The 18,749-nt window shown below is 40.0% G+C and overlaps 1 protein-coding gene across 3 annotated transcripts in view; it reads left to right on the forward strand.

The window, feature by feature from the left end:
• The window catches only part of LOC119652334 (hemicentin-1), a 447,036-nt gene that overhangs the window by 18,294 nt on the left and 409,993 nt on the right, over positions 1–18,749 (forward strand). The gene's annotated exons all lie outside the window — the stretch shown is intronic.

Below are 18,749 nucleotides of genomic sequence, written 5' to 3' on the forward strand. Positions count from 1 at the left end.
TCGGTTTTAACTTAGGAGAAATCCCAAAATCTTTCCAGTGGAAGAGTTGACTATCCCGTTTGAACAGTGAGAATTTTGTCGTCCAAGAGTTCAACTTCAATAAGTAACCCTAGATGAGGTTAGAAGTTATGAAAAAGTCCAGCGTTACAACTGCCAAAACTTCGGAAACATTACCCAAAATAGGTAAATAGCTCACCGATATGTAAAGTTTATAACGAGCCATACGTCCGGGAAACCTCCTAGGCCCGCAACAGAAGTATTGCCATTGCTGCAACTGTGGTAAAACCGGACGACCAGATATCTACTGCTGATGTCCAACCTATAAAGAAATGGTAACTAGAAGAAAAGCTGCCAAAAGCAGTAAAACCAACCTCGAGTCAAGCAAACAGTGGTCCAACTGCCATAAAGTATTTCCGTTGCACAAGAAGCTAAGAAGACACTTCTCTCCCGAAACGACAACCCAACCTATCCTCATTCCCAAATCTACGGCATTCAAAGAGGTAGTTGAAGCCTTTGGCTAGCATTAAATTCATTATAAATCTATGGAGTTAAATGTTGTCTCACATGCCCTGGTCGATTCTTAAACTTTTACTACGTTTCGGAGACTCATCTGAAGAACAGATTCAATGTGAACTTCACTGGATACAATATTAACTGAAGCGACACCGGCGCTGCTCCAATATTCAGAAAAGATCATGATTCAAGGAAGTCGTCATCCTTTGCCGCCGCAGCTACGATATCCAATTAAAATTCAAGTCCTTCGTTTTTGGCAGCGAATGCAACTCCAGACTTACCTCCCGGGATGATATAACAAATGGTGTAATCCTGTTCAAATGGATCTACAACCAGCAGCTTGAGATGTGCTTACCTGATACGCCTAAAAAGCCGCCAATCAGTCTATCTTTAACTATTTCCTTTGGCTGAGGAAACAATCCACAATTTTTACAGGGGCTGTTATGTAAAAAATATTTTGCATGTCCGTTCTGTGAAACGAAGTTATGATGCACCTGAAAGTCAGACACATTTGCCCCAAAAATCTTAAGCGAGTCAATGCTGAATATAAATGTCAATTTTTGCTTCAACAATCAAGACCTTTGCCTCTCAAAATACTGATAAGTTGGTAATTTTCTCTATTTCGAACCTGTCAAACAAAGTCTGACTGAAGGATTGGTCTAATATTGCGATCTCAAAACGACCCGATCGATCTTCACGAAATTGTGTGAATTAACGTCAATGACGACTCCGTGTGAATAAGCGCACCCATATGGAAACTTTGAATGTCAGTATCACGCGAAAGTGCACATCTTATGCATATCTTACGTGCAAGGTATTATCCACTCAAATGTTTTTATGAAAGAAATGCACAAAATCTTTCATACCTGAAGCGTCTAGCTTCAGCTTCGGACTTGTAGATACTTCTTGCCCGATAGATGAACAAAGATGATAAGCTTAGAAAACCGTAATGTGCAGTTGTAAATGGTAGGTGTAGGTGGTTCAAAATCAAATCAAATTTTAATGCTAACACCCAAGTGGTGGGTAGAGATTATTATTCCCGAGAGTAAAGATTGTTCTATTCTTTTCCTGATTTTGGAATTTAAAAACCTAATTACAACTTACTTCTGTGTTTCAGAGTTCCTCCCTCCGGAAGTCTCTAATACTAGACTTCCTTTATTTCTTTTCGATTTCTTCTTTTTACTTCCATCCAAAAGGCTGCGCTACTTCAACACTTCATCTTCTTATTTTGTAAACCATGACCGTTCCTCTCCTGAGCTATGAATGAATTTCAAATTCCTCTCATCTGTCCTTTAAATTTTCATCAAATCTGATATTTTCACTCTGCTTTTTGTGTCGGCCGTAATCTGCTTTAAACTTTTCCTTTGTATTCGAACTCACAATTGATATCAAAACGCACGCAATTCAACTTTCAGTAGGCAATAGTCGCGGTAGAGCCCGTAGCCCCCCAACACCGTATTTGATTATTTTATATTAATTTTGTAAATATGTACGTACTATGACGTTTTGGCTACGTATAAAATGGAACCGTCGAATAACAAAATATTCACACATTGAAATACGCAAAACCGTTGGAGTTTTAAAATCATTTTCGCAGTGAGTCAAGATGCAGCACAAAAATAATTAAATGTGAAGTGGAAGTTTGTTTGTCAGTAACAATCGCTTCCCAAAATAATAACGTACCTAAATTGAAAGTTTATCGTTCTATTCGCCTCGTAAAAACGGGACATATTAACTTGATTAAAAAGTTCCCGAAATTTATTCAGAAAATTTAAAATGACGGATAATTCGTCAAAATCGTTATTCAGGGGCTTTTGGATGTTCTTCGTTGTGTGGTAAAAATTTTCAGTTAATGATGGCGTCATCCTATCTTGGCATAAATTCTGAGAGTTGTTTGTTAGCCAATCCTTTCATTTTTGACCAAGTTTTTACACAAATGTCTCAAAATATTTGTTCATCCCCTGACCATACGGCCTCATTATTCTGTTTCTTCAGCCTTTGCCCCGTTCACAAGTGGAGTCGGCTCGTCGTGATAGGTTTCGCCACTTGGCTCTATCGAATGCCTGATCTGGGTGCATTCTCGAGGCTTTTAAATCCCCATCCAGCGTTGAAAGCCACCGTTGTTTCGGCCTGCCTTTTGGTCTTTTACCATCGACTTCGACAATCGAGTTATGTGACCATACCATCGAAGACGCTTCTCTCGCAATTTTTCCACGATCGGTGCAAATGTCTAAACAAGCCGAAAACCATATGTTTGACGCTCCAGGTATAAAAGGTTTTGTGAAATTGTATGTATACATAGGGTATGTCCGGCTACTCGCCTCAATGTGATACTGACGTTTTATGTCTTCGGTTGCAGTAATTTCACTCGAAGGAGGCAACTTTGACTTATTATAACTTTGTTAATAATAGTAGGAATTCCACCAACTTTCCAGGATTGTGTGCATTATCATTGTCCCCCCCCCCCCATTGCACGATTTTATGGCTGCAGGATGAATTTAAGGAGGATTTCCGCTCAATCTCTTAAAAAATATACATATGGCTTTTATTACCTTTTTGTGTCGATAGCGTAGATGCAATTTTGAGGTTTAGATATCTCAAACAGACAGTGAACCGGTTTAAGTAAGATTGGAAAATAGATCCACTGAATTTTTTATGACTTGCGGTTTCGCCCAAGACAGGGGCAACTCATCAAACATTGCTTTACCTCTGCCCTGGGAGTAGCGTGACCGAAGTGGTTACAAGGTGGTATTTGCTCCCTTATTTTAACCCAAAAACACGTCATGTGTATGAATCATAACGCTTTGTTTCCCCTAGGATGAGGGTTCCATGGACCACAGCCGTGAAGGCATATTGCTTTCTAACTGGTCCGGTCCGCCATTAAGTGAATGGCGGACTTAGAAATCCTTCAATTCTTAAACAAAATTTTCATCCAGTAAACCTTAAAAAGTGGTAGTCGGTTAGGCGAAACATCGGGTGAATATGGTGGATGAGGCAGTTGAGTTCGTTTTTTGTGAGCCGTTCTTTGTATATGCGGTTGTGGGCTGTCATAAAGTAGCATCACCAGGGAGATTTGAACCGCGACCGTTGGTGTCCCTGACAGGATAATTCAAAGACCTTATGACCACATGCAATTTTTTTCTTGATGAGGTATACGGTTCTGAAATCATGGTTCTCTGCTGCAGTTGGTGACAGAAGGCCAGTGAAATAAAAATCAAATTAAAAAAGTTATAGCATACACTACGCTGAACTTGCCGGGGTTTCTCGCGGCATGGGGGCTCGAGCGTGTCACACTCACTATTACTCGTATCGATCAATAGAGCCTTCAATCCGTTCCGTTTACCGATGTGCTTCCATGATTGCACAGTTGGCCAGAGCTAGTGAAGCCACTTCCTATCACCTGATCTCCTGCTTCTGAATCTAAGTCCCCAAATGGATCTTATAGAAAGTATTCTTTTCCTCTGCGTCAGACGACTGCGTTGTTGAACCCTGTACTATCTAAATGTTTCTTGGCCAGAATCTCGAAGTCGGCATCATCACCATCATCAACGGCGCAACAACTGGTATCCGGTCAAGGCCTACATTAGTAGGGAAGTCCAGATATCCCGGTTTTGCACCCAGGTCCTCCAATTCAATATCGCTAAAAACTGTCCGGCGTCTTGACCTACAATATCGCTCCATCTCCGTCTTCTTTTTCTACCATAGATATTGCCCTTATAGACTTACCGGGACGAATTATTCTTATCCATACAGAATAAGTGAATAACCAGATATCACTCATAGATTTTGTCGTTAAGTAGGCTACGGAATCGTTCATTCTCATCTAGAGGGCCAAATATTCTTCGAAGATTTTTTTCTCGAACGCCCGCAAGAGTTCACAATTTTCCTTGTTAAGAGAACCCAACTCTCCGGGGAATACATGAGAACTGGCAAAATCATAGTCTCGTACAGTAAGAGCTTTAATGATATGATGAGATGTTTCGAGCGGAGCAGTTCTTGTAAGTTGAAATGGCTGCCAACAACCGTGCGCGAATATCAGCGTCGTGGTTGTTATCGGTTTTGGCTTTCGACCCTAAATAGAAGAAGTTATCAACGATCCCAAAATTGTAGTCTCCTGTTTTTATTGTTCTCGTTGGACAGGGGTCATCCCGTTCAAAATCGGCGGTAATGAATACTCGCTTAGAGGTTGCTGAAGGTATGACTCTAGCAACGGATTCACGGTTACTACCGCCTTCCGGGAATATAACAGCAAAATGGGGCCAGAGCGGAAGGTGTAATGTTCACAGTCCCAGCATTTAACTTTAATTAACCTCAAAATTGTAGGTAGAGGCCTAGAAAACATCCAAATAGTAGAACAAAACTGAGTCGAAAAGGTAGAGAACATATGTCGTCACTTTGGTATCTTAATATGTCGAAAGCACTAATGTTCATCAATTCTGGGGATCTTCGCTCATCAAAGACAATATATTAAGAAAGAGAAGCTAATATCTCAAAAAGCTCCAACGAAACTACTTACCAAGGAGCATCCTGCATGCCGCAGTTTTGCTTGGAGTAAACCTTAAGATTTATTGAGTGCACATTAAAAAAAAATCAAACTGTTCAAATGAGCTTGAGAAGGGTTCTCCCGTAAATTTTCTAAGCGATGGTAATTTTCGATACTTAACTTTATTCAGACGTATACAGATGAGCTGAACTAGTTGAAGATGATGCTAGATTCTATGAATGATCTAGGATTTTCTGGTTGGATTAATTAGTCCCAATAGGGTTTATACATATGTATTATACTACAGTTTCGGGAATCGAAATTTTCATTTAATATGTTACACGTTTTTGCAAAAAGAAGAAATCCACGTTTACCAGCTATTTTTCCAGTTAAGCTTAATGCAAAGTCTGGCTATCCGTTGCATCCGTCTTCTCAGTTGCTCTGCAAACGAATTTTATAGTATTCCAAAGTTGTGCACAAATAAGGCTGTAGAATCCAAAAGGCCAATCAAACTACGTAGTATTCAAAGATTATGTTCTGCGTATGTTCTAGAAAAGGTTTTCTTGCTAAATCACTAATCCAGACGTTATTCGGGCTCCTAAAAAACCGCCACAAATTCAGAATGCTCTTCCCATAGTAATCCCCTTTGGTTACTTCTTAATACATTTTTCTCCACCGACTTGTTCTCCAAACGAATATCCCATTTAGGTTTCATTTTCATCCACTTTTCTGGTGTTCCTGCCCTTCTTCCTTCGGACAAGCAAAGGAGCGGTTTTCTAGTAATTTTTTCCAGTTTGGTTCATCGCTGGAATTCTTTTCGTTATCTTCCTTGGTTACATTTCAGCTCTTCCGTTTTCTGTTGTTTCCTTGAACAGCGTTTGTTTTCTTTAGGTTCCATTTTGATCATCTTCTTAACCATTCCATTATCCTCAAAACCGAATTTCTATCATAATAATATTTTTCGGTTTGAAATATTCTCCATTCTTATCTCGTCACTGCTATTATAGAGTAGTTGAAATTCCTGTAGATGCACTTGTCTTCTACAAGAGAATAAGAATAGACACTGTAGAGGGTGCAGCATTTAGTCTGCCTATTTTACGTATGTATAAACCTCGTTCCTATGCCACTTTTTGCTCAAGTAAACCACCACTTATGGAAAACCTTATAATTTCAGCTTAAGTGTGGAATACTATTCCACTAAAGCATCAGTCATTGAAATTCGTAGTAACCACTTCGCAATAGATATTTGACTATCTGAGAAGATGCAATGGTAATTCAATAACTAACCGACAATTTACCTATTCATAAATCTTTCGAGGGGGGTTCCCCTCGAAAAAGGTAAAGCAAAATCTTAGGAGTATTTTCAGTTCTTTCTGGAAATTTGAATAATTATGTAGGAATTTGGCATACTTATAAAAAGAAGAAGCTCAAAAATAAAAGACCGTTGTTGCCAGATTTTTTCTTTTTCCCGGAATATCTTTGTTTATGTTCAAAAATTCAAATTAATGAAAATAAAAAAAATTTCCATAAATTTCAATTTTAAATAATCAGTTTGTCGTCAAGTTTACAAGCCACCAGACTCCGTAATACCATACCTATTTACCTTCGAAGCAGAAGATGAGGTTGAGGAGGGAACAATCAATAATTACTCAGAATGTTGGGGGCGAGGAACTTCTTAAATTTTCAGTATCCTTTTCAGTTCGAATTCGCTCCTTTATTTTCACATGTACATACATTAAAACTAGGCGTTAGACATTATATGAATTGAGAGACCTTATATTAACCTAGCGTCATAGAAAGCATATATATGGATATTGTGGACTTATCCGAGGGCTCAAAAAATTTCGCGGAATGGAAGTAATAGCAGCGGATGAGGTCAATCTTTTTTACTTGGATTAGTGAAAGAACTCCTTAAGAGTATAATAAATACGAAGTCGTGCAGAAATCAATAAGTGATTGGCGATCAGACGAGAAAGCTCCGTGCAAAACTGTATGCATGGGGAAAATTGAGTTTCGCAGCATCATGAAGTTCCTTAATAGCAGCGAATACACGGAATTTGAACAAGGAAAACCACGGTTAACAAAAGGCACAATGAAAATGAAACATATGTGAAAATTCTCACACCACATCAGCAACAGCTGCTGTGGTGCTCCAAATTTTTAAACTTGTTGTGCTGAGAACAGTGAGGACATTTTATGTCGCATTGTTACTGGAGATGAAAGTTTGATCCATTGTTATAAACGTGAGTCTAAAAAGGCTTTCATGCAATAGCACAAATCTGTTCCACCACCCTGAAGTGTGCCCTAGCCAGAAGTGAAACTCATGACTACATTCCTTTGAGTTCACCAAGAAGCATATTGATCGAATATAAAATGTGTCTCCATAACCTACGTAGCAGCTTTTACACAAAAGCTCGCCTGTGCGTGCGGTCCGACTGCAATTGCTGCCCTTCAAGAAGTAAGATTTGCAACACTGGATGGGCCTTCATCTAGTTCAATTTTAGCTCCGAGTTATCATTACGTTTCTACGATGTGGTACTCACATTGTATCTCTTAGAGAATAGCATAACTATAACTTCCATATTAGGTCATCATTATGCCCAAACCAATGTACATCAGCGCGAATCCACCATATATGTGTATATATGTCGTAAGTTCTACCACAATTCGAAAAGTAAAGTTCCAAGTGTAGCGGGTGTATCAAAATCACTTCGTGTCTCCGTCGGTGTTCATCCAAGATGCGATCTCTCACAACTCGTCTTTCTTCATGTTATGGGCTGTCACGGGACATTCAACGTTCAGTGCCCTATCGGCTGTTTTATACACATGACGTTTTGCTAGCATCTCATAGCAAAGCTGATCTCGCGCAACTTGTCATGCAATACGGTCTTAGATTGAATTTGAGTAAAACAGAATTTTTTCCACCGATCCACCGATGCTTGTCGCATCAGTACAACTACAATAAAGTGGCGTTCTTTGTGATCGACGCATCAACGACCGTCCTAAAACCAAAATTTACGGTAGTGTCGTCTGTCCTGCCACCTACTATGGTTCTGAGTGTTGGCCGATTATAAAAGGCAATGAACGGCGTCTCCCGGTAGTTGAGACAAAGATGTTGCGTTGGACCAATAGGGCAACACGCCATGATCACATCCGAAATGAGAATATTTGCAGTCGATATGGGGTTGTAGGGTTAGTGCAAAAATTGCGAAAGAAGCGCCTTCGATGTAATTCGCGCTAACGAGAATTTACTTGACAAGATTGGTCTGATGATCGAAGTTGATGGGAAACACCCAAAAGAGCAGCTCAAATAACGGTGGTTTGATAAGCTAGATGTTCATTTCAAAGCCTCGTGATTTCGTCCAGATCAGGTGTTTGATAAAACAAACTGTCGCAACCGACCACGATAAGCCGAGCCCGCTTTTGAATGGGATAAAGACTAAAAAATAAGAAGATATCACATGAAGAGCTCTTTTCGTGGAGCTGCCAACCTTAGGTAGGTTGGTCTAGCCACACTTCTAATCCGTCTTCGCGGATATAGCGTTAATGTGTCAAGCGATACCAAGTTCGGGGCCCCCGCTGAAGTTACTCTTCCTGGATATATAAATTCTGGTTACATGTGAAAGGTATCAAATGAAAAGGTTTGCTTAGTACTTTTCGAAACTGATTTATTGATGGTATTGGGAAAAATATGGGGAAGTGGGGGCTCAAAACGGGTGAAGATACAACTGAAAAATCTGAAAAAAATCACGATGGTTCGATTCCGAAATCTGCTCTAATAAAGTCAAAATGAGCATATTACCATATTTTAGGAATTTATCTGAAAACCCTTTTTAGCTACGCAATTTTGAAAATTATAACCAAATTTTTAATAGGTAAAAATTTTGTATTTCACATAAATTCATGGCAATTTAATACACGTCATTATCATATATAAGAATTTAATATATTAAGGAATTTTTTTTTCTTAGCTGCAGTGAATGGAAAAACTTGCAAAGGAAATTTTCACACGAGGTGAATACAAAACCTTTATATCGAAAGCGGCCAGCTTCTGATATTCCGCCGTGTTATCGTCTGTTTTAAACTTTTATATCTACATAGGACCCCCTAAAAATTTCTGAACTGAATTCCGCTATGAGATATAAATTCTTATTTTTCGTAGACCTTATTCTTCATCATGAAATGGGAAAATTGAATCGGTGAAGTTGTGGTTATTTTTTGGTTTAATATGCTGTATATTTCTCTATTTTCCTTAACTCGAAGAATTTCACAACAGAAAAAGGTTATATCCCAGTTTGTTTGCCGTGAGGTTCAAAGGCAAGGCGGACACAAAATATCAGTTCAGAATTTTTAATTCCGTTTTTCATTTCTATTCATTTTGTTTGGGTTTGAAGACGCATCCCAGTGTACTTTGAAATATGCCGAATTTTTTAAATATTGATTTTTAAATCACATGTGCAAAGGGTCTGAACCTCCTCCCCGAACTGACTAATAAAGTGGTGAACTTGGTTGGCATAGAGGCATACAAGCGTATGTCAGTGTTGGCAGGTTTGAACCATCCAATCCAACCAATTAGGTCAATTTTCAGAAATAATTAATGGTAGTTGATCGATAACAAGCAACTCGGCTGTTCACCATATCATCCTTCATTCGTTGAGTTTACTATACAATTAATGATAGCAAAACCTCGCTCGAAACAACTTCTCGAATGCAATGAACACATACCCACAACTGGCAAGATGTCCTCTCATATCTACAATTCTTGAGGGCAATGCCCGGAATTCCCATGAAGAATGTCAAATAATATAAAAGAAAAAATATTATCAAAGTAAATTACTCTTCCTTGTGGTATAGGCAGAAAAACAAAAGGAAAAGCACGAAAATTCATTCATCATTGTATGAAATTGGAAAACGAATCAGGATGAGATCTTCTGAACGGAAACAATATTCCAAACCCATCGAGCTTTTCCTGTCTACAAAGAAGAAAAGATGTCAAAAAGTTCAGAAATGTCGAATGAAAAGATTTGCTATTAACACTAACCCAGCAAGTGGTTGGCGTTGGATTCAGAGAAAAACCTAAGTGTTCTAAGGGTACTTAAGATGTAATTTGAAAAATGCAACTTTGTTTGACATTCAATTTTTTTCTGTTGTACTTTGTGGGAAATTGCTTGAACCTTAATTAAACTGCCCGCTCCACCCTAAGGTTTCATAACGACCGTGGTGGTTATATTTATTACGAAGGTATGGTGGCGAATTTGTAATTGTATATTATCCTCGTTGATTAGGAGAACATCGAAGTTGAAATAAAGAATAGGTTCCAGCTTGGGGGTTGGGTAGGGCTGATAACCCTACACGGAAAACCGATGTTACGAAGCCACGCAAGGAGCCTCGGACAGGATGGATTTTACAACGACGAATCCGGCAACAACAACGAATTAATGATTTGCGCATACCAATGATAACGGACTACGGATTATTCAGTTAGAAGTATCGTTCGAAATGGTTGTTGGAAGTACCTGTTTTGCGCGGAAAGCGGTCCACAAACGTACGTGGGCCTCTCCAGACGGGACCACTTTCAACCAAATTGACCAGGTGCTGATTGAACGCCGCCACCTCCAAGCCTTGATGAATATCGGAACATATAGGGGGGCCAATATAGACTCGGACGACTATCTCATTGGCTTGATGCTCCGAGCTCGAATTACGATACCACCTACAATCCGCTCTGGCAATCAGGTGAGAGTGAATACTGAAGTCATCTACAATACAGCCCTCCGCAACACCCTCTCATAGGTGCCGCAATAACCACAGTCAATAGAGGTCCTGGAGATGAAGCATCAAAAAATAATCTTCACAACCACCTGAAGAACGTTATCATTGATACGGCCACAAAAAGAGTCGGAACGGCCGGTTTGACGATGAATATAAGCTAGCAACGGAGCAGAAGAATGCCGCATATCGAGTAATGCTGCATTCTCAAAGAACGCGGGCACGCGCGGAGACTTATCACGAACTCCGGCAAACGGAGAAGCGACTTCACAGACGGAAAAAGGGAGCCTCGGAGAACTAACAAGTCCGTTAACTCGAGAAGTACAGGGAGCAACCGCATCAGGCGTGGAAGTTTTACCAACAAGTCAGGAGGATGAAGCCGTACACACCTCGGTGTTCATCCTGCCTTGACAAAGAGGGAAATCTGATTTCCGATAGAATGGGCATATTGGAGCGATGGGTTTACTACTTTGATGAACTACTGAACAACCAGAACTTCGGCGAGTTGGAGGTCCCACCAACTGAAGACGACGGACAAATATTGCCACCACCAAGTACAGGAAAGAAAGTCCGTGCAATTCATCGGCTAAAAAATCATAAGTCGCCAGGAGCCGATGGAATTACAGCCGAATTGGTTAAATATGGAGGCAACCAATTACACCAAGTGATTCATCAACTTATGCTTAAGGTGTGGTACAGTCGGTGGTACTGTCGGTTATTGTACAGCAGATCTCAGGCAATACGTCTCACGTTACTGTAGGAATTGCCTTCAGATTCAGCGATTATATACCAGTTCAGGGCTGACAATGATCAGGTCTACTACTCTGATAGACTTCCCTTTCCGGAAACGGACTTTATCATTCATTGGCCATGACTACGTCCAACAGCGCCAAAGCTTACAATAGACCTCAACCTTTTGCATTACTCTCTCTAGCTACATTGGTATAGACCACTTACTTTGGTCCTTACAAAACCACTGAAGAATTCACTACTAGTACATTGATGAATGATGGTGATGGTGATGGTTGAACATGTCCTTCCTCTCCACAGCTTCCGCATTGATCCCACCGATTAATGCCACTGGTACATGCCTTCCCGAGGCACTTGAAACACCTCATTGATACTATTTGTTCTCGCAGGTGGCAGACAACCCATTCATTTCGAACTTTAGCGCCTCCGCAAAAGCTTCTACGCTGCCTCCACTTGTTGTTTGGATATTACTTGTTGTTTGGTTATTACCACATGCTCTTCTCGAAATCACAACAAATTGTTTTCCAAGCTCCTCCAGCGTAAATTGTTATTTAACACAGTGCAGGTTTCTCCTCTAGATGTCACTTCATCGAGGTTCATACACAGCGTAAAGATCTTATGTTTCGAGGCACCTACTTCATCCTGATTCGCACCGGCCGTCGGAAAGAGCGGGGGGTAATGAGGCTGTTGGAAAAGCTTCAATAGTTGGCCGTGAGAATTCAACTGCTGCTGTAGAAGTTTGCATCTTTCAACGTTAAGCATTAAGCCATTGCCAAGGAGGCGTCGAAAAATACACCCGAGATGTCCCAAATGCGCGGACTAGGTGGAAGATGCGGCCAGAATGCCATTCAGAATTCATGAATCTCTAGAAGGTCATGTGTATGTGAACTCGAAGAGTCCAAAAGGTGCTGTTTTTGCAATATCTATAATCAGCACTAGGTCACCATTCGCTATTGAACTTGCGGACCAGGTGGAGTGGAGATAAGCAACTGCTGTTGGAACGTCAGCATATATCCTGCTTAACTTGTTGTTCAAACTCTTTGCGCGCAACAGCGTTTTTTTGGCAAAGGACCTACCTTCGAGAAGACTGCGTAGCTAGTAGTGTTTTTGTGGAGCTGACTACCCTGTTTAATTGGCTGAAATACTACATTTGCTAGTAATTTTGTCATATTTTTGGAGGAATACGAGAAAGCTTGGTCAGCAACGTCCTTAAAAATAATGGAAAGAGTGTTTTTTGCACGTGTTGAAATTTTTCCTGACGACCTAAGAGAGGTTGTACCTTTCTGGTTGGGTTTAGTTCTAACCCTTTTGAGTATCTCCGCGTACGTCAGATTGACCGTGATATAGATAAAAATTGCCTCTGGGCGAATTGGCATTGCTTTCTTCTTCGACTTTTTGTTTGACTTTGTTCCATCCATCATTTCTGTTCCCTTCGGGCTTCACTCCTATTGGCGCAAATGGGTCACATGCTTTCTTCCTTCGTGCTTTAAATTGTATTTCTCAGAAATGCTGGTTGATATTTTTGCCTCTAAGGACCCAGCGGTTGCATTTTCTTTTCTGACAGGTCGATAATTGAGGATCTTCTTTTCTGACAGGTCGATAACTATACGGATAGATGTCGCTTCAATCGTGTATGACCCTGTTAGCAGATATCGGCTTTACTTGGGACCTTATTATGTTTTTGACAGTTTAGTGCATGTTGAGCTTGACCGTTATAAAATCGGATAGCCCAACTATTTTCGCTCCAAACTGGATGAACAGTAATTCCTCAGTGTCAAGGCTCCGTTCTCTACGGGCAATTAATAAAGCAACTTCTTTAGAATGGGTCAAATTTTTCACCCGGTAGTATCTTAGAATTTGGTAAACATTGTGAAGGGAGAAGGGGGAGAAAAAAGCTATTGCGAGTAATGGGCCTTATATCAAAAACTATGTGATGTGCAAATACCCTTCTAATGGGTATCTCTTCATCTAAGCATCGCCTTGGAAATGTGCAACAGCGATAAAAAAAAACCATTGGTTTACTACGCACCTATTTAGTTCTTTCTATCGACGGGTTGCCAGCACGCGGTAGCTTAGTATAGTTTCTACCTGCTCTTGATACTTTCTAAAACTTTTTTTTTTTTGTTTTGTTTAAAAAGGGGGGAGCAGGACTTCTTCAGTAGGCCTTCAGTATGTCTATTGTACTAACATCTTAAGACAATCACAAACATCCATGACTATAGCCGATGTCGAGATCGTGAAATTGCCTTTTAGTTTCATCTCGTCCTAGGTTTCTGTTATGAGTGAGTTTAATCTGAATTTGTCTCAGGACCTTTGATGACAAACTTTAACTTTAGTGAAAAAGGAAAAGAAAATTACATTATTTTTTTGAGAATACTGACAGAATGGAATCCAAATACGTTAGGAAATAAAAACCGTTTGCTAGCAAAACGACGGCAGTTTTTCGGCAGGATGAAATGCGGCAGAGAGAAACCTTGGAAAATAGCAGCAAGCAACTGGCAAATGGCGGAACCAATCGAGATATTGTAAAATGAGGTGAAAGATAAGAAAGTGTAACACCAGCTTCAGAAGTTTAAGGAGTGGGAAACAATATTTGTTCGGAATGACAATCCCGTGAGAGGTAACCAGAAATACTAGTGACGTAACCTTCGGCACGGGATAGAGAAGCTGGTGTTCGGCCAACTCGACCATCACATCTGATGTGCTTTTCATTTGGATTGCTGTAAGTTAGATGCATATACTATTCTCGGCTCGCCGCTGAATTTTAGTTCATCTATAAACCCTTTTATCTCTTACGTTTTCAACGATACTTCTCGTTATCCAAGATCAAACGCACAACTTGCCATCTGTTAAGCCAAATAATGACTCCCTTACTTGTAAATCTAAAACGTAATTGCGGTCCTTGATTTGCTAATTTACACCATCCCGGTTCGAATTTCTAACAATCTGTCTAACCCCATCCCACAAACCTTTTATCTTGAGAAATTCCAACTTTGGGAAATAATTTTAATGAAATCCAAGCAATGCTTTATATTAGAGACAATGGTGCTCGAAATTCCATCCAAATGGAATTTCATTCCGACATCCAAGAGTATTATTTAGGTACTTTCGTAGCATTCAAGGCGATTTCAAACTTAAAATGCTAACGAATTAATGCCATCAAATCTTCTGTAAATTAACTAGGTGATGATTTTCTGGGAAACACTTGCGTCCCTTGAACCATAATTGGTCGCTTTACGGGGATGAAAAATTATTTTCCAGCGTCATATCTTCAATTCAACAAATTTCGGTGGAACATTTTTGCTTGGGTTGAGAGCATTGCAACCGCACACAAAACAGAATGAAACTATTCCACGAGGGACTCAGTGAATATATGTATATATTGTCGACCGAGGACTACAGTTGAATCAAGAACTACCTTTGAATGCAATTTAGAGACTAATTAGTTGCTACTTCAAGCACACCGCCGCCAGTTTGCCTGAAATATTTTAAAAAGTGAACCCTCCCTCACTACGGATGTCACTTTGAATGTGAATGTTTCCGCAATCTAGCGGCTCTTATTTCCGAGCTTCCGGGTATAACTTTGTAGAAGCGTAACCAAAACTGGAAAAAGGATGTGTATGTCGAGTGCAATTAATTAGAAGTTGTAAAGTAGAATCTTCAGTTACCAGAGAAGACATTTGAAGTCTTTGAAGTAAAACAGATAAAAGTATCAGCAGCAAATTCACGTGGGTCGATCCAACCGCAGACAATACCTCAATATTCGTCAATGATTTCTATTCATCACAAGGAATCATAGAAGAGAAGATATGGAGTCTCCTTGTCCTGTTCCCCAAATAAAATTAAAGTTCTTACAACAGATGAGAATGGGGCTTCCTCCTAATGCTTTAACAAAAGTATCAATGAAGTCGATATACCCCTGCCGATGGGAATTAGGTCATGTGTCCTAATCTGCCAAAGCAAGCGAAAAAAGATATCTTGGGAAGAAAATCCATGACCCACCCACCGTTATCCGAATATTTCCCTCAGGAAAGTAACATAATAAAAGGTGGATTTTTTATTGTTGGAAATATTGCTCTGAAATTGAAACTGATACTCTGATATGCATTGCTTCTATTTCCTTCATAACTAATTTATTCATATTCAGCATCCCATTTTTAGCATAAACGAGGCTTGTTTTATCTGTCAAAACAGGACACAATATTTTCAATTTTATGGAGTGGAGGCACAATAATGAAATAACGTGGAGCCTTTAGGGATTTCTCTTCCATTGTGTATATATCTAGTCGCTTCTTGAAGTTGTTCGGTAATTATAATGTAATAATAGTCTGGTAGATCTTCCGCCCTTTCCAATCCGGTAAGGACTAGACAATAGGGAGATGACGCTTCAATATAGGCGGCGGCCATATGATTTAGACAGTTGGATGTGCCTAGTTGTCGCACAAGTGGTATCGAATTTCGATTTGATGACCATCCGTGCCAGAGTAGTAGTTTATGGTCTATGGTTATACAGGGGAAAGAAGATTTACTTGATTAGCCCCACATATTTCCACCCTATTCGCAAATTCTATTGAATATTGTTGCAGAACGAAATACGAAAATAATAATAATTAAAGCTAACATCACATTACTACTATGAAAACAATAAATTTCTGATGAATCGACATATGAATGCATAATAAAATTCGGTAGTAAAGGAATTTATTAGATTGGCAGCAATAAACACTCCAACGAAGGTAAGTTTTTCAAGGAACAAATCTTTCATCCTCATCATCAACGGCCAAAAATCGGGGCCTGATTTAGATCTGCCCAAATAAGGAACTCCAAAGAAAGCGGTTTTGCCTAATCCCAGGCACCCGAATTCGACATACCTAGCAGTCTATGCCATCTCTTCATCTGAGGCAGGGTCTGCGATGTCTTCTTTTCTGCCATATATTGACATTGCCCTTATCGATATTCCGGGCTGGATCATCCTCATCCATTCGCCCTCTGGTTTTTGGTTTGCAACTATTGAGCCGTTATAGGTTATGAATGGCATGCTCCTGTATTCTTCAATACATATTCTTCGGAAGATTTTACTCATTCATCTTTGGTGTTGTTGGATATCTAAGAAATGAAGAGCTTCTATTGCATAGGTCAATTTCTCGATCCTGGAGTACTTCCTATTGCAACTATTTGACGTTCTGGTCTACGTCATCACTCTATCTGAGACATAATTTACCATGTCTTCTGCTGGAAGGCTAGATCACCTTCAGCATGGATTTTATTCACAACGAAATGATCGTGGTATCGCTCGCCTGTACTTCCTAAAGTTTTTTCTAAATTTACTGCTACAGTAGCGTGCAGAAAAGTGCAACAAAGGGTAGACTTATTAATCTACCGTAACTAATTTTCACTGTGATAGGGATTCTGAATTCCTAATGATTAGAAAAGTATATTATATGAAGTCTATGCCCGGACAGAAACTGCCTCAAATCAAAACCATTCATTTACATGTGCATCTAAAAAAGACTTTTTGTGTAAACTTTATCATGCTTAGGTGGTACCGACGGTCTAGCAATATATTTTGCCATTCCTTCACCAAAACCAAGATCCATTCCTTCAACTTTTAGCGCTGCCGCAAACCCTCTTTCATACCTCGATACTCGATTGAAAGCGCGAATCGAACTGGATCCCAACTTAAGTTTAACAAGCGTTGTCGCGATCCATTTCTCATGTCCTATCGTATTTCCTTACTTGAAAGCCGATTTAAGACAGGACATTTATTGCCAGATGCTCTAAACATGTCAATAATACAGCCGTGCTTACCAATGGAAAATACAGATTCAAAGAGAAACACGGGGGGGGGGGGCAATTAAATGCAGTCCAAAAGAGGGTTCCTAAGGGTGATATTGTAATCCTGATGGGTTATTTCAGATCTGGCTTTCGACAGCGTGAACTGCAAGTGTATCTGGAATGCTCTGTTCAGGAAATGTACTCCGGGGAAACTAAAAGATATTATCAGATCGACATATTTTGGCGTAAAATGCAACGAGCTGCATCCAAGTAAAATCCGATGTCGAAAGCGGAGTCGGTCCGAGTTATATCTTGTCACCCGTAACTTGTATTCTCGAAAAAAAAAATCCATGCTGCAGTCGAGGATCAGTTTGGCCTAAACTGTTTGAAGAAAACCGCTAGAAAATATTCGGAAAAAGAACATGGGGCACCCAAACAGCGTTTCATCTGTTTACTACAATTAGGTTAGGTTGGTTTATATATAGGCACAGACAACAAATACTTTTAAAAAGGTTGGTCTGGATACCTTGATTTCGAACGCGCTTCATTAAGTACTGTATTCAAAATTCATGGTCAACGCTACACAGTACCCCGGATTTTCAACCTGACGTATATACCAGGTGTCTCTTTTGCGAAAGACCAGGACAAACGGCGTTTCTTCCTAGCAGGGAATCAAAATCCATCCAAATGTTTATCAGTATTTCGAAAAAGGGAACTATAATATATACATATATTAAGTAAGGGTGATTACAAAGGGGTACATTCACAGTAAAAAGCAAGCAGTAGGTAAGCTACTGGAATAGGAAACTTCGGTAATGTCCCCACTAGGCTACGGAAAGGTTCGATAGACTATCTCCTCTTTCCTCAAACATCTACGCTAATGACATCTGCTTACTCTCCAGTGGAGTCATAAACACTAATCGATTCTTATTTACATTTTTCGATAGAACTTCCTATGCTACTGCCACCGAATTTGATATCTTTCGACGCATTAACACCATTATATCTGCTTTCACTATTTTATCCGGAATCCTGATACGCAACTAGCACAGCGCCAAGAGATAATGCGTGGTAGCGGATACGTGAGACATTAAAAAGGGGCGCCAATTGAACTCATGGAACTGTGTTAAAGCACTTCATTCAAGACCGTAACGATACACTACAGTACACTGTAAGAGGCAATGTGGTCAGCATTGTCCTCACCCAAGATTATTGCCCTGGTTTTGACTCATTCACAGCTGAGTCGACTGGTATCCGACATGCAATCACTATAACAAATTCTTCTGACACTAATGAGATTTGAACCGCGACCTTCTGCTACAATAGCCGAGTGCTCTAACTACTTGAGCTGGTGGAAATATAAGCTTCTTAGAAGATCGTAGAGGGACTTGAAGCCCATTGCCACAAACCCCCAGTGATGGTGCGTGGATGTGGTCGATTCGCTATGCTCCAAATACGG

This window comes from Hermetia illucens, chromosome 3 (assembly GCF_905115235.1).
Source record: "Hermetia illucens chromosome 3, iHerIll2.2.curated.20191125, whole genome shotgun sequence".
Classification (NCBI taxonomy): Eukaryota; Metazoa; Arthropoda; class Insecta; order Diptera; family Stratiomyidae; genus Hermetia; species Hermetia illucens.